Below are 10747 nucleotides of genomic sequence, written 5' to 3' on the forward strand. Positions count from 1 at the left end.
CACTTCTTCAAAACAGATTTGCCCAGGCCATGGTATTTTGTGGAAGAGCCACACTCAAGGGGCCAAAGAGCCGCATGTGGCTCGCGAGCCGCAGTTTGCCGACCAGTTTGCCCGAACAATGTTTGCTAATCTGCAAAAACAATTCCTCCCTCTTCCGGAACCATCCTTTTCTAAGGATTTCTCAAACTAGCTGAACTTCAGCAGACCCACTCCTGCTAAAGCCCTAGAAAACATTCTGCCCTCGTTCTCCAAATTAGAATGCTCCTTTTGTCCAGCATTTTCAAATAAAGGCTATGCTCTAGTGAATCTTCTTCCACACCATGTAAAATAATAACTTAGCCTGGTCATGAAGGGTATAATTAATTGGCTATCGGCCCATTCACTCAAGACCTAGGAAAAGGTTGGGAATCAACAGAGGAGGCTTGATTATTTCTCAAGCAGACATCTTAATCATTATGAAAATAATAAAAAAATTTTTAAAAAAGGTTAGATTTGAAGAAAATGCTGGAGGGACCACACAATTTCCTCTATAATTTAGTATAAAAAATATTGATTCCGTGTGTCATACGTCTGTGCAATCAGGACTAAGACTGGAAAGATTTTCCAAAGCAAATGAAGAGTGAAACAAGCAGGAAGATGGGGTGGGTGAGGGCATTCCATTTACTTAAGAAAAGCCTTTTTTTCCTTTTCTTTCTTTCTTTTTTTTTTTTTCAGTTAACATAATCCAGCAGTTACAAATAAACAATGGTGCTGATTACTAACGAATTACATTTAACTACTCAGAGGCTAGCAGAGCCTCCACTTGGCCAAACTTCCTATACATTTCAGGATGACTAGGCAGCATTTCTTTAAAGAGGATCAAGGCAGTTAAAGGGTTTCAGCAAATCGTTCTGGCTCCAAACAGTTCAAATGGGGATGGGCTTCCCCTACGCTTAGAGCTGGCCTGGTGGAAACAAAGGGTTGTCCCAGGGAGCCCTGACCACTCCACAGGCAAGCGATAACGAAACCACATTTTTATATGCAATTCTAGAAAAGGCATGTGCATCTCAAACTAGGAGATATAGGCGAGCCCGTAGCACTGGAAAGGAGCAAATTTTAAAAGTCAAGTAACTCTTGCTTAATGAAAAATTTTAAGTTCAAATTCAGCACAAGTTCAAATTCAGCACACGAGTTGTAGCCACTGAGAGAGCAAGAAGGTTTCACTGTTTCTTTTTGTAGGAGAGGACAAGGAGAAATTACCAGACCAAGGTCACTTTTCATTAACAGGGGGGGGGGGGGGGCGGTAGCAGCCTCAACAGATAAAAACCTGTGTAGGTCCAAAATCCTGTAGGCCTTTGTGCAGGGAATTAAGTGTGGATTAGAGTTATTAAATGTAGTCTCCTTGAGAACAACTTCTGTTCCTGAAGACTAGAGCCTATGATTCCGTGAAATGTATCATAGAAAAATTGTGAAGTGGATTTGCCAGGCATCACAGCCTTTCCACTTTCCTATCAGGTCTGCAAACACTATAATCTAAAAAGAAGAGAGTAGTGATTTGGGGAGGGAATTAAATGATACACCTTATCTTAGAAAACCACTCCATTCTCTAGTCTTTGCAAAAGTTCACATGCTCATGTAACTGTAATATACTTAGGGGTTCCCAAAAATTACATACATTTCCTCAAGAGCTGTGGAAAACAATATAAATCACAGGGTAAAGGCCAAATACTGTCTCTTTTGAATGCTTAAATAGCCAATTATTGTCTTAATACATTAATTCTATATAGAGAAAGAGACTATTATAGTAAAGTTGAATAAGACATCTTTAAAAATGTACCCTGGGGCCTACATACATTCAACAGACAGTAAAATCACCCTCAAAAAAGCAGTTTTATGCAACGTCTAGTATTTTAATTTCCCAGCTGCCAACAAAAATATATAAGGAGCAGAAATTAAACTAATTATGTCAGCAGCGCAGTGAACAAAACTTTAATTGTATTACACACTCGTTAGACATTTGTGGAATACAACAAAGGCCCTTAAGGGCAGAACTTCTTTAGAATATAAATGATTCCCAGTCAATACGACAGAAATTAGTCTGTTTGGGCAATAAAATTCATGGTTGGGATGTAAAAATTCAACCAACATCATAATTCAATATACAAAATGTATAGTGTAAGAAACAAATCTTTAGAATGGGCTTTACTTCACTCTGTGATTTACATATGCTGTATCCTTAATAGGTCCTTTAAACCAGTATTGTACTAATCAGCTTTTTTAACATTCTGCCCACAAAAGAGCCTATTCATTTAGCTGGGAGACAGGTGTTAGCAACCAGCAACCTCTTAGCCTGGAGTTCCAGGGGCCTGCCTTCAATAATGGAAGGCCAATTTGAAAGAGGGAAAGGAAGGACAGAGGGGAAAAGAAACAAAAGAGACCAAAAGGCAGAAAAAGGGAGATGAAGAAAGAAATGGATGTCAGGTGCTACCTAATGGGGACACCCTCAAACCTCCTGGCCTAAACTGAGCTCCTGGGCTACCACCCAGACACGTAAGGCAGACTGTGGATAGTGTTAAATTATTCCTGCAGACAATAACTCTGGATATAAGCCTACATTCCACACCTAAAAAAATTCTTACCCATAATCTCTAGTTCTTAATGTGAGGTCTGATCAAATAACTGAATCGATACCCCTCCCCTGGGAACTGACCTTTAGGCCACTTCACAATGGACATTCCACTTGCTTAGACCACATTCCACCTGCTAAGACCATTATCTCTCCCCTCTGGAGTTTCCCAGAATCCGGCCCTGCACAGAGAATTCTCCGCCCAGAAAAAGCCTGCCTAGTCCTTTAAAAACCTCTGACTCTCAGTCTTTGGGAGCTGGCACCATTTGGGGGCTCAGCACATCTGCGTTTCCAGATGACCCAAACTTTATTCCTCAATCTTTCATACATCTTCTAAAAAAGCCAAATGAAAGACAAATACCACTAATACCATATGATTTCACTTGTATGTTGGATCTAAAGAACAAAATAAACAAAATTGAAACAGGCTCAGATATAGAGAACAGACAGATGGTTGTCAGAGGGGACGGGGGTTGAAGGACCGGGTGAAAAAGGTGAAGCCCAGGCCGGTGTGGCTCAGTTGGTTGGAGATCATCCTCTAAACCAGGCGTCCTCAAACTACGGCCCGCAGGCCACATGCGGCCCACCGAGGACATTTATCCGGCCCGCCGGGTGCCGCTGCCTGTCCTGCTTAGCAGCCGACTCGTCCCGGGCCCGCAGTGCACATAGGAATTTGTTCATAGTTTTTTTTTTTTAACTATAGTCCGGCCCTCCAACGGTCTGAGGGACAGTGAACTGGCCCCCTGTTTAAAAAGTTTGAGGACCGCTGCTGTAAACTGTGAAAGGTCTCAGGTTTGATCCCAGCCTCCCACCTGTGTGAGGCAACCAATCAATGTCTCTCTCTCACATCTCTCTCTCTCTCACCTCTCTCTCCCTCTCTCTCTCTCTCCCTCTCTCTCTCTCTCTCTCTCTCTCTCTCTCTCTCTCTCTCTCTCTCTCTTCCCTTCTCTCCAAAAATCAATGGACATGTCTTTGGTTTTATATACTCACTTTGGTGAGTATATAAAACAAAAAGGTGAAGGGATTCAGAAGTACAAATTGGTAGTTACAAAATAGTCATGGGGGTGTCAAGCACAGCATAGGGGATACAGTTAATAATCTATGTCTATATACATAAAAGCCTAAGGCTGTGGTCGGCAAACTGTGGCTCATGAGCCACATGCGGCTCTTTGGCCCCTTGAGTGTGGCTCTTCCACAAAATACCATGGCCTGGGTGAGTCAATTCTGAAGTGGCGTTAGAAGAAGTTTAAGAATTTTGGCTCTCAAAAGAAATTTCAATTGTACTGTTGATATTTGTCTCTGTTGACTAATGAGTTTGCCGACCACTGGCCTAAGGGACTACACGCCTGAATAACCTATGACGAGCACTGACCACCAGGGGGCAGACACTCAACGCAGGAGCTGCCCCCTGGTGGTCAGTGCACTCCCACAGCGGGAGGACCACTTAGCTGACCGACCCATCCCGGCAGCCCACCAGCCCAGAGGCAGCCACTCACTCCTTCAGTAGTCCTGCAGGTCCAATCTCCGGAGAATGGGCCAGGCACCGACGGACCCGCGCCGCTGGCATGATCCCAACCGCGGCCGCTTCCCCTCCCTAGACGCTCCATAAGAAAGAAACAATATCAAAGTGGCCACCACGTGGCTCCCGACAACCAGCACGAATGTCAGTGGGACGGATCCGGATCCCAGGCGGGCAAGGGCATCCCCCCACTTGCCCAGAGGGCCAAGTGCATCCTGGTCCCCCACCCACCTGTGCACAAATTTGTGCACCAGGCCTCTAGTATTGTAATAACTACATATGGTTCCAGGTGGGTACTGGAAATATGGGGAGGGGGGGGACACTTTGTAAAGTATATGACTGTCTAAACGCCTGAAACTAATACAAAATAATATTGAATGTAAACTGTAATTGAAAAAGTTTTTTAAATTAAAAATAAAAGCTGAGTAGATATTCCTAGAGATATAGAGAAGGCTAGATTTAGCAAGACATCTTAAGCCTACAGAATAAAAATCTTATGAGAAAGTAGGAGAAAAGAACACTCACTGACTTGCCTACAACATACACAGAAAATATTTATCTCTTTTAATCCACATAACAATCCTATCAGACATTTTTTTCACCTTACAGGTGAAGAGAAAATGAAGCTCACCGAGGTTAAATAACACGTCTAAAGGAGCTTAGCCAGGAGATGGAGGAGCTGGGATTCAAAACCACAATTGTCTATTTCCTACATTGTTTAGCTTTTCCCAAGTTTAATTCCCTAACACAGTGGTCGGCAAACCATGGCTCTCGAGCCACATGCGGCTCTTTGGCCCCTTGAGTATGGCTCTTCCACAAAATACCATGTGCGGGCGGTACAGTGCGATTGAAACTTCGTGGCCCATGCGCAGAAGTCGGTTTTCGGCCTGGGCGAGTCTATTTTGAAGAAGTGGCGTTAGAACACTCAAGGGGGCAAAGAGCCGCATGTGGCTGGCGAGCCGCAGTTTGACGACCACTGCCCTAACATATTTAGTTCCCCAATTCTGTTTTAACTCAGATGGTTCTATATTTCAATAATTTTTCTTCTTTCCATGAACTCAGCAAAGTACTTGTGACTACGTTTTACTGACTATTACGCATCTTATTATTTTCAATAAGCACTTCAGCTATGTAGAAGTGAAACATCTGGCAAGTTGGCTTTATTTAAAAACCCTACATACGGAGAATTCCCAGGCATCTCTCCTATCCAACACTGACCATAACCAGACTGACTAGTTTTCAGACTTCCAGCTGTTTCCACATTATCATTCATTTGTCAACTCAGGAAATAAAGGAAGCCACTTTCACCAACCCTCTCTCATGACTCCCACGACATAATACAGCAGAGAGGGCCTCTCAGTAAAGCAATTTACATAAAAGTTATAAAAGCTCCTTTTTGTCTGTCAGGACTAGGAAATGGACTATTCTAGCAAATCAAACATCCTGAAAAACATGATGCTTTTAAAGGGACTACCAATTTATAAAGAATTTCAAAGCAGTCCAGCAGTGGCTCCCAAACCTTCTACAAATCAGAATCACCTGCGGAGCTTTTGGGACCGATGCCAGAGAGGTTTTTATTATGTAGATCACTTACTCACGCAATTAAAATCTCCAGGAGGTGGGACGAGAAAACCTGTATTTTTAAGGAACCCCTCGGTGACTCAGCTGCAAAGGGCGAGGTACCACCGAATCTTTCAAACAGCACTGGCTTTTGAAAATTCCTTGCAATACAACATACTAAAAACGCTAAAGCTGCACTGAACACAATGTGACCTTTTTTGATGATTCAGGAGATGGCAGGCTCTCCCAGTGCCTCCAGTTCATCACCATACTGGCAAAACCAGAAAGAAAGAAGTTAAGGTTTTATGTTGGTGGAAAGCTGGAAAAGACAACTTTTGTTTTTCTATGAGATTCAAAGAGCTGGTTTTCCCTGGAGGAAACGTAGATTTTGTGCTTGCTTAGAAAAAGGAAAATGTTTAAAAACGTACAGAACTCTCTTAACCAACTGCTTAGCTCCAATTTAGAATGTTAACAGGCCCAACGGCATCAAAAATGTGGAATATTCAACCTGAATAAGAGCAGAGAAACAATCTAGGCAGTCTTAACTAAGAGAAAAGAGGACAGTGAGTTTAAACTAAGAATGGCATTAGAGGATTAGCTAAAACCACTGTCCTGACCATGGCAACTGATAAAACCTGGAACCGGGAGAAGTGAGGTCTTTGGACACGTGAGGCTGAGGATTCCTACCTACGTGGGATGGCTTTCGTGTGAGCTATAATAGGATTTCCTATTAAGAGCCCAACTGGTTTTAGGATTTTAAAACTCCATGAATAACAAAGTCAAAACATGAAAGTGACCAGACCATGTTCCTATTGAAGAAATGGGAATCTGTGCATTTGGATATAAAACTAATGTCCTTACAACTGCCAAACTCTTTCTTACATTAACACAAGTAACTACTACCAATAGCAGTAACCAAACAAAAATAATAATCAGTAACCACAACCAAATAATAATGATGATGATGATGAAGAAGCAGCTCACCCCTTGAGACTACAACAGCAATTTAAAGTATGTATTTTCATTAAGCTCTAAATTGTAGCTTAGCTCTGTATTGCAGGGGTTTTGAAATTCCAAGGTGCAGAGTTTAAATCTTTCCTTCCAAAACAAGCACTATGGCTAGCACAAGTTTGATGTCTCTAATCTACCAGTAAAATATTAGCAATAGCCCGGCCAGCATGACTCAGTGATTGAGCATCGACCTATGAACCAAGAGGTCACCATTCAATTCCGGTCAGGGCACATGGATTGTGGGCTTGATCCCCAGTAGGGAGTGTGCAGGAGGCAGCTGATCAATGATTCTCATCATTGATATTTCTATCTCTATCTCTCCCTCTCCCTTCCTATCTAAAATCAATAAAAATATATATTTTTTTAAAAAAATAGCAGTAGTATTAAAGGTTCTATTATAAGGATTAAAAAAAAAAAAGTCAAGTTGGAATGAGTCCCCCTAACACACCTCAGGTTTATGTAAATGCTTTCAAAAAGTCCTAAGGACAACTCTCTTATAGATGGGTGTGGCTGTATTAAACTCCACAATACACATGTAATTAGGGGGAAAATTGTCCTTTTTTGTTATTGTTGCTGTTTTGTCTTCTTAAATGCTGGTAACTGAAAAATGCCTTTTCCACTGCTATTTTAAAGCTCTTAAAATGATATTCCTATTAGATGGTGCGCTAAGCAGAGTTACGTTAATGGGCTTGGGCTGGGAAAAGGTTTGAAAACTAATTCCTAAGCATTCTGAGAAGGGCTCTCTCTTTTTGTTGTGTATTATTTTAGCAATTGGTTAAATTGAGTCAACTTAGAGAGTTTACAACTCTTGATCCCAGTGTAAACAGTCAGGTTAACAGCTGTCTACCTGATCAATATGAAAGTTTTTAGTGAACTGGTCTTCATAATTAGATATAGACATTAAAAAGGGAGTGTCCTAGATTACACGGGAATTTTCTTCAAACACAATCAAGTTACTAGGAAGCTCTGCCACGTCAATTTGCAATTGTTATATACAATTTGCCGCTAAATAAACTGTAATTTTTGAATTGTATTCTGAAGCCTAGAATTATTAGAAAATTTGACAAAGTTTCAGAAACACACGCCATTATCTATTTCCTTGAATGTGAAAGGGAATGCAATCAGGAAAGAAGGATAATTAAGTTGTCCAACCTGAAATCCCCTGAACAGAAAAGAAGTATTCCTGCCAGCTCCCACCCCTAGAACTCTGTATACAAACTCAGCCCAGCACCACGTCCCCTTGTCTACTATTCCTAGAAAATTGGTTCAATAAGATGAACAGCCTTGACCACATTTCAGTAACTTGAGCTGTCACTGGGAAAACCACAAGCTCCTCCAAAGGGTTGTAGCAACAGGGGTGACCGGAAGTCTTCCCCGTCCTCCCAACCACTTGTAAAAGGGATGTAATACGGTCCTTACTGTTTTCTTAGAAGGTCATATGCACCTGGGATGTTTGTTCATCACGTCACTGGCCTTTTGCCAGGGTGCAAAGTGACAGTTGTGGGTAAAACCCTATTTCCAAGCTAACAATACTCCTTCCCTGGGTAGACGGGGAGAGCGTGGAACACTCTTCCTTGATTACACAAGCAGTTCCCCCCTCCCACCCCCCCTAGAACGAATGACAGACCAACAAAAAGGAGAAAATGTGCTGCTCTTATCTCCTGCCAGCCTGAAACCAAGCTCTGGGCAGACAGATGCCTGCCCGGCTCGGGCTCCCGGGTCCACCCTACTTCCCCATCCCTAGTCAAATGTCTCCCGGGCAGCGAGCCGCAGACAGGCCCCGCGTCCCTCTCCACCTGAGCCATGGGCGACCTCACACACATCATCCCAAACGAGCACAGGACAACTCCCCAGCGAGGAGCAGTGGCCATTCCCAACTTCACCATCAAGCCTTCAAACTCCAGCCGCCCTCCCCTTCCAAGAAGCCCGCAGGCCTCCTCCACTGAGAAGCAGGGACAGGCTATCTCTTTAAAGGGGGGAGCAGGCCGCCCCGTCCTGACTCAGTTTACTCTGCCGTAAAGCAGTCTCTTCCCCCCACCAGCTAACCCGACCTGCCGGTCTGCACGGCGTTCGAAGAGAGTTGAGGTTCCCCGGCCCTCGTTAGTGCCCCCACAAGGGAAATGCGTTCTTTGAGGGACTTGTAACAGGACAGGTGCGGGCTACCCTGCACGAGACTCCCAGCGATGCAGGAGCTCCCCCATCCTGTGCGGGGCGGGGAGAGTCCCAGGCCGCGTCCGGCACGGAGAAGGCGCCCCAGACCACACAACCAGGCGACACCCACGGCCGAGCAGCGCACCCGCTCCAGCCTCCCCCTGGACCCCATCCCGGGCCGGGCGCCCCGCGGGTCAGCGCCGCCACCTCCACCTCACCTGCCGTGGCCGCCGGCTCGGCCCGCACCTGGAAGGGGAGGAGTGGGGCCCGGATTCGGGCGGCGGACGCCTCAGGCTGGGGGGCTCCAGGCTCCGCCGCGGCCGCGTCTCCGGGGCTGAGGGGTAGCGGGGGGCAGTCGCGACATCCTCACCGGCTGCCCCAGGAAGTTGGCCCCCCCCTAGCCATCCCCAGCCGGCCGGCCGGGCTGATCCCGCCCCCCGCGTGGCCCCGCCCCCAGCGGGACAGGCCCCCTCTCGGGAGCGCGCCTCCGCTCCGCCGCGCCCGAGCACCATAGAGAGGGGCGCGCGCCGCCGGTACAGCGCGGCCTCCGCGCGCGCGCCCCCTGGCGGAGCCCAGCTGCCGGAGCCCGAGCCGGGCAAGGCGTGGGTCCCCGGGTGTCAGGGCGTTTGCTCTCCACGCGAGGAGATGAGGGTCCAGGTCCGAGTCTCAGCTGGGCCATTGTCCAGCTTGGTGACCGTGGGCGAGTCCCTTAACCTCTTCGAACTCGTTGCATAATAAAAGTTGGAAAGTTGCCGCACCTTCGTATCTCCTTGTTCCTCGCGATGCTATAAGCAGGTGATGGCTCCCAAGTTACATTGGAGGAAACTCAGGCCCATCGGGGCTCACTGGCCTATTCAAGGTCCCACAGCTGGAAGGTATTATTAGCCAGACCTGTAGGGCACTGTTAAATAAAAAAACTTAACTTCTATGGCTGAAAGCCTTTCTATTTTTTAAATATGTTTTATTGATTTTAGAAAGAGAGAGAAACATTAAAGAGAGAATCACTGATTGGCTGCCTCCTGCACGCCCCCGACTGGGGTTCGAGTCCGCAACTCAGGCATGTGCCCTTGGCCGGAAATGGACCTGGGACTCTTCAGTCTGCAGGCCAATGCTCTATCCACTGAGCCAAACCGGCCAGGGCTGAAAGCCTTTTCAAAAGAGAGGGTTTATACCCCAAACCGGTTTGGCTCAGTGGATAAAGCGTCGGCCTGCGGACTGAATGGTCCCAGGTTCGATTCTGGTCAGGGGCATGTGCCTTGGATGCAGGAACAGCTGATGGATGTTTCTAGCTCTCTATCCCTCACTTCCTCTCTGTAAGAAAATCAATAAAATATATTTTTTAAAAAAAAGAAAGAAAGAAAGGGTTTACTGGGCCATAAAAGACCAGGTCCTGGGGCATGAATCTAAACCAGCAGCAGCAGTCCAGCGGTCCTGTGACAGGCCTCTTATATCTCATGGAGGAGAGAATGAGGGGGAATGTAAGGTGTTTGGAAAGAATTTGCATTGGCTACAGATAAGGGTGGTGTGATAAGGTGAAGTGAGGGAGCAGTTCTATGACAGCAGCCTCTGTAAGAAAGAAATATTTACTACTTTTATCTGGAAAAGTTTATGCACATGCAAGATGGGATGGCCCAACCAGTAGTGGGCTAGTAGCTGTCTGGATGTTGATTCAAAGCTCCAATATATATTCAGGAATGTGAGCCGTCTGTCACCTGGCCCCCAGCTGTGAACAGGCTAACTGTTCTGTCCTTCTCCTATTCTCCAGCCCGCTGTAATTTAATTTAAAACATTTCAGAATGTTTGTTCTTGTCAATATCAAAACCCTCGTTTGTTCCACTTGCTCTACAGCACCTCTCTCAACTAGCATTTCCCTGTCTAACTCCCCAGAACTAGCTAGTTTC

At 45.6% G+C, this 10747-nt stretch overlaps 1 protein-coding gene across 2 annotated transcripts in view; it reads right to left on the minus strand.

Annotated features, from left to right (window-relative positions):
• RFFL (ring finger and FYVE like domain containing E3 ubiquitin protein ligase) overlaps positions 1-9304 on the minus strand; it is a 74639-nt gene extending 65335 nt beyond the window's left edge. Inside the window, exons 1-2 of one of the 2 annotated variants that reach the window (XM_080679857.1) lie at positions 9065-9171; positions 4102-4199 (exon numbers count right to left, since the gene is read on the minus strand). The gene's annotated coding sequence lies outside the window, so the exon portion shown is untranslated. Of the gene's footprint in view, positions 1-4101; positions 4200-9064 lie in introns of both variants that reach the window. The other variant, XM_080679858.1, reaches the window with a different exon arrangement.
• Between the last annotated feature and the right edge of the window lie 1443 nt (positions 9305-10747).

Source organism: Plecotus auritus (assembly GCF_963455305.1).
Source record: "Plecotus auritus genome assembly, chromosome: 7".
Taxonomy (NCBI): domain Eukaryota; kingdom Metazoa; phylum Chordata; class Mammalia; order Chiroptera; family Vespertilionidae; genus Plecotus; species Plecotus auritus.